Here is a 6000-nt window from a genome sequence, read left to right as displayed (position 1 = left end):
GAAAGAAGAGTACATGAAAGAGAGTAGCATATCACGAACCTAAAAATGTAGGCTGCCGTCAGATTGTGAAATGTTTTAAATGCCCAATAAAAGATTTTCACTTGAGCCTAGATGCACTAGGGAGCCACTGGAGTTTATTGAGCTGGTAGATGGGAACTATAGAAATATCACTTTGACCACTGTGTGGAAGATTTACTAGAGAGGAGAAAAATTGGATCAGAGAGAGAGTCTATTCAGTGTATTGCCAAATACAGATAGTTAAATCTTTTGGCATCTTCCAGATAGATCAATTTTATAATCCTGTTAAAAAAAAAAAGGTAATTCCAGGTTACGCCTCTCATTCACCTCTCATTCTAGTGAACTTCCTTTCCCTCTTGAGCTCTTCCATGATTTCTCCTTTACCACCCCCATTACCTGAATTTAGTATCTAAATTCTCCAACAGATGATATTCCTCTCATGTGTAACTTTATAGGAAGCAAATTCTGTCCTGGGATCTTCCCGACCCCTATCCAGTAATCAAGCAATGGGGTGAGGTTCTCTAGAGGTGTTCCAGGACACCCATCAAAAGCCTTACCCCTCCTGAGTAGAAACACAGAAGAAAAACAACTCCTTGATCACAAGGGTCAATGGGGATATGATTGGGGATGTAGACTCTAAATGATCCCCCTGGTGCAAATATCACAACATGGAAATAGGTCTTGATCAATGGCATGTGTAAAACCCAGTGGAGTTGCTCGGTGACTACCGAAGGGGGTGAGAGGAGGGAAGGGAAAGAAAATGAATCATGTAACTATGGAAAAAATATTCTCAATTAATTAATTAAATGAAATTTTTCAATTAGAAAAAAAAAGCCTTACCCCTTCCATCAACAGCCCATATACTTGCATGGACAAGATGGAACAAGATCCTCATCCTGCTGATTAGGGACAGGAGACATGACTTGGGTCTGAATGGCAAACTTCTGTCTCTCACCCAAAAAGCGGGGACAGTAGCAACCATACCCTGTCCTCCTCTTCCCATCTGAGCCCCTATGTATATGTGTCTTTCTCTAGAGTCTTCTTCTAGAGCTCCAGATGAGGGACAAAAATACTGATAACAATAACCCACAGCTCGGTGGTGTAATGGACAGAATGCTGCATGGGAAATTAGGAAGATCTGAATTCAAATCACATCTCAATCCCTAGCTAGGTATGTGGCTCTCAGCAAATCAACCAGTCCTTGTGGACCTCAGTTTTTGCATCTATAAAGTAAGGGATTGGACTCAGTGGTCCCTAAGTTCCCTTCTAGTTCTAAATCTATGATCCTATATAGCATATTAAGGTGACACAAAGCTTTCCTCACAACTCTCTGACGTATGTAATACTTCGATAGCCAACACTAGTGAAGGGAAGGCAAACCTTTCAAGGAAAGTATACACTGCCTAAGTAAAACCACAGCCCAGAGGGACATTAATTCCTCACCCCCTTATGGGAACAGCAGAGCCCAGAAGCACTGGGTTACATCAGCCTTGCTCAAGAATGTCTGACATCAGAGAATTCATGTTTCTTTAAATCTTTTAAGTCCAATCCTTTTTTCAGTATCATTTCATCTTCCTTCTGAACCCTTTAAGAAAATCAGGGACAAGAGTAATGCTGTCCAGTGCATCAATGGGGAAATTAAGGACCAAATAGTTTACCAGGCTAAGTAGCTTAAGCAAAAAGGACAGGGAGCAGGTCTCCAAACTCTTCAGGGCAGAGTTCTCTGCTCAGCTCCAAAGCCTCCCCAGGGCTCTCTTGGGGCCTCCTAGAGTTTTTTTTTCCTTCTCTTCTTGATACCTGGAAACCCAGAGCAAACTCTCTTCCTCTCAGCCCCCCCCCATCTTCAAAGCTGAACAGCCGAGGGGACCCCTCCCTTACACACATATACTCGCTGGCCTCAATGGGCCCCATTGTCCAAGAGGCCCTTCTGGCCTGGTGAACCCAGCCCCAGGGCAGGAGGGAGGGGGCTCTCCAAGGAGCCTGCCTCAGTCACCCTCCCTCTCTCAGGCCTGCTGCCTTGGGGGAGCCTCCGGGGCGGGCCCCCCAGCTGAATGTGACCTATTGTCTCTGGGGTGGATTTAGGAAGTGCCAGGCTCCCATCAAACAGGCCTTCTCCCCAGGTGAAACAACAACAGGGTTGTTCACTTGGGACCTTCTCTGCTTATCTCGTTTTCCTATCTCTTCAGGCTGAGCTGTGGTGTACTGTTCATAACCACTTCACCTGCGAGCCAATCAGGTGCTGAGGTTGGCCCTCCAGGCCGGGGGCGAGGTTATTTATAAATCGCCTCCCTGGAATATTTGAGCAGAGCAGCCCTTTCACACACCTCCTGGAACACCTCTCGGCTGCCTGGAGCCCTGCCCCACTCTGCTCCCTCACTGGTAAGCAGCCCCCATCCCAGCCTTTGACGAGGGGGGACCAGTCCTCCAAGGGCCAGTCCAAAAGGCGCTGGGGAGGGCAGGGGGACAGCATATCGAGCCATGGGGAGGGCAGGGGGACTAAGAAAGGCTGGGCAGAAGGTGGCAAGCCGTGCCAACTTGAGTTCAGGTGGGAAGGAGAGCAGTGGCTCGTAGTCACTGTCCCAGAGCCAGCTTCCCTATCCCCTCCCACCATTCTTTTCTGGCAGTGCCCCCTCTGTGAGAAGCAGTGCTAGGGTCACTCAGCACAGGTCAGCAATGCTATTCATTGCTCTGGGGCAGGGACCCTCTTTGTACCCTCCTAGCTCCGGGTGGTCTGGCTCTGTTTATATTGGGTTATGGCCATTTGGGCAAAGCTAGGATGAGTCTTCTGTGAATGAGGCCAGTTCCTAGCAGGTAGCCGGTGGCTAATAAATGCTCAGTGACTGGTTGATCCATTGACAGAGAGGAAAATGGAAAGAACATTCTGGGAGGAACCAGGGGTTAGGAAACTTCTGCCCTCATGTTGGTGGTCGTCCTTTCTCAGTTTCCTCCTCTGTAAAAAGTCACAGGATCAGAGATATTCAGAGCTGGAAAGGGCCTTAGAGGTCATCTAGTCCAGCTCTCTCATTTTCCAGATAAAGGAACTGAACATCAGACATTAAGAGACTTGCCCAAGGTCACACAGATAATAAAGGGCAGAGACAGAAAATAAGCGTAGGTCCTATGACTCTCAAGTTCAGCGTTCCAGGTTCAGTGATCTTTCCGCCAGACTGTACTATGGTGGAATGGAATTGCCTTCTAGATCTTACATTCTACAAATCTATGGTTCTTAATGGGAAAGAAGATGATGCTAAGGGTAGGAGCATGCTAGGGGCTTCAACTCCCAGAGAGAAAGAAAAGCTACAAATCTACTTTCTGGAAGTTTTTTTGGAGAGAAGAGAAAAGAAGGGACAAAAGTATTGGATGATTCTCAGAGGTTTTAGCCTCTAGGGTCTCGTCTCCATTTCTTCTCTTTTTTGGGGGAAGAGCATTGGACCTGGAAGCAGAAAGACCCAAATTCAAATCCAGCCTCAGACATTTACTAGATGTTCAGCCCCGAGCAAGTCACACAAACTGACTCAGTTTCATCATCTGTAAAATGATGATGATAATAACTTCTACCTTTCAGCATTATTATGAGGAATAAAATGAGATAATATTTGTCACATGATTTGTGAACCTTAAAGTGCCATATAAATGCTAACAATTATTATTAACCTCTGGCCAGCCCAAACGATCCCAGCATTTTTCCTCAGCAACCCCCCAAAACCCATCTCATACAAACAAATGGATTCAAGCTCATGGAAATGATTTCTGAGAAGCCAGGACAGGCAAAAAAGTACTTGAGGGGGCAACTGGGTAGCTCTATGGATTGAGAGCTAGGCCTACAGACGGGAGGTCCTAGTTTCAAATCTGGCCTCAGACACTTCCCAGCTGTGTGACCCTGGGCAAGTCACTTGACCCCCATTGCCTAGCCCTTACCACTCTTCTGCCTTGGAGCCAATACACAGTATTGACTCCAAGATGGAAGGTAAGGGTTTAAAAAAAAAAGTACTTGATCCAGTTCCCCATTAGAAGGAGAAACCCAGGGGTCAGAAAAGTCAAGGCAGTAGCCAATAGTCTATATAGTCAAGAGCAGAATCCAAGGTTCTGAAATCTAAATGGGGACTCACCAAGGGCAGATCTTCTTCACAAGGGAAAATGGCTTGAGGATTTCCAAGAGCTGATAAATAATGTATAGAAGAGAATAGACTTAACTATAGAATAGAAAAATTGAAAATTGAAAAAACACTAGAACTAAGAGATATTAAGAGATTTGGATTCACAGTCCAATTCTTCTTTACGCTAGCCATATGACCCAAGTCAAGTCACTTTCTGTCTCCTGAACTTTTTTTCAAAATAAGATAGTTGTACTGCAGATATTGTCCCTTCTAGATCTTTGAACAGAAATTGGCAGTGATTGATATACTAGGCTGCTCTTGGCTGCTCTTGCTGACCCATTGATTAGAAGCTAAAGAGAGGAGCCCTTTGAGGTCTGGAGTTAACAGCCAGGAACTAGCTAGAGCCAAACCTTTGAAGAATGGCTTATCTAAATAAACAAGGCTTCCTCCATCCTTGGATCCCAAGGTAGTCACAGACACTTCCTTTGCTAAAGCACTGGGCCCTATCCCCCAAGCCTATATATGAATTACACTGATACCTCTCAGCAGGATGACCAGGAGTAGGGCTTCAATGTTCCCTGAAATTGGGACTGGTGCTCTTTGTGCCCACCAGACTCCAATTCCCAGTCCTCCTTTCTGAGAGAAAGAGATCTTCGGTATCAGGTCCTTATTCCAGGGAATGGGCTATCTTTGTCCTTTGGTCCTTTGGTTTAACTTTCTTGGACTGGAAAGACTATTTCTAAGGTCATCCATATTCCTGAGTCCATTGTTTCTGCACCATCCAAAACAGCTGAAATCCTTGTTCCCAAAATTCTCCAAGGAACAAGATACAGAAAAGGATTTTATTTTCAATGAGGCCAATGCAGAAATTTGGTTTCCTCGATTACTGAAATTTGTTACAAGGGTTTTGTTTGTCCTTCTTTCCAGTGTGTGTGGGGAGGTGGGAATAGATTTCTGTTCATTGAAAAAAATTAGTGTAACTTAATATTAAAAAGAGAAAGTCTTCAGGAAATGAGATTCTACCAGCATTTCCTTTAATCTCAAGTTGGAGAAGTCAGGGAGAGAGAATAATTGGAAAGAAGGAATAATCCTTGGAATTTTGGAGATATAAAGAAGAAATCTCTTGGAAGTCAACAACGTAACAGTCAGAAAACCTGGAAGAGGAAACAAAAAGAGAAAGGAGAAATTATTAGTAATTAACTCAGTCAGCCCACTCATCCTAAGAACTTTATCTCAAACCAACCCTTCACCCTAAATCTCCCATGTCCCATCCTAACCGTGGTTAGTTTGATCTCCCAGGTTCCTCAGACTGTAGAGGAGTGTTCCAACAGCTAGGGCCAAGGGTAAACCTCTAAGTGACTTTTCCTCTTCCCAGAACATAGTGATTAGCAGAGGAAGGGACCACTGATAAGAGGAAAAGAGTGATAAAGAGAAACCCACCTGCCTGGTATATGGGTGGGGAGGCCCTGAGAGCCCAGATTCTTTCATGAGTCTCAGCTGTCTGCCATAACTAATTCTATCTACTCAATGAAGGTGCCTGGCTCATCTCCCATCTGCTTGCTTGCCATGTTACCTGTCTCCCAAGCAGATCACATCTTATCATCACTACTCCTAGGGAAGAAGTTTGGGTGAAACAGGGGGAGGTAGGCAGTTCTTTCCAAGTTACACATACGGTGGGGGAAGGAGAGGGGAGAGAGGTTGGGTAGCTTGCCCAAGGTCACACAACAAATCAAAGACAGAGCCAAGAGAACCTGGAAGTCCTATCCTGCTCTACCCCAGGGCAAGCAGACAAGCCCATGGCTTTCCAAAGCTTCCCACGAGATTTACAGAGCACTGGGCTCATTAGCAAGAACAAGAAACCAAGTGTGTTTTCTCCTCCATTAAA

At 45.2% G+C, this 6000-nt stretch overlaps 1 protein-coding gene across 2 annotated transcripts in view; it reads left to right on the top strand.

Moving 5' to 3' along the window:
- Positions 1 to 2320: 2320 nt before the first annotated feature.
- Positions 2321 to 6000, top strand: part of SLC26A9 (solute carrier family 26 member 9) — a 45958-nt gene continuing 42278 nt past the window's right edge. The window contains exon 1 of one of the 2 annotated variants that reach the window (XM_056815822.1): positions 2321 to 2397. The gene's annotated coding sequence lies outside the window, so the exon portion shown is untranslated. The remainder of the gene's footprint in view (positions 2398 to 6000) is intronic. The other variant, XM_056815823.1, reaches the window with a different exon arrangement.

This window comes from Monodelphis domestica, chromosome 2 (genome assembly GCF_027887165.1).
Source record: "Monodelphis domestica isolate mMonDom1 chromosome 2, mMonDom1.pri, whole genome shotgun sequence".
Lineage (NCBI taxonomy): Eukaryota > Metazoa > Chordata > Mammalia > Didelphimorphia > Didelphidae > Monodelphis > Monodelphis domestica.
Note: the sequence above shows the minus strand (reverse complement) of the source record. Positions and strands in the feature narration are given on the sequence as shown.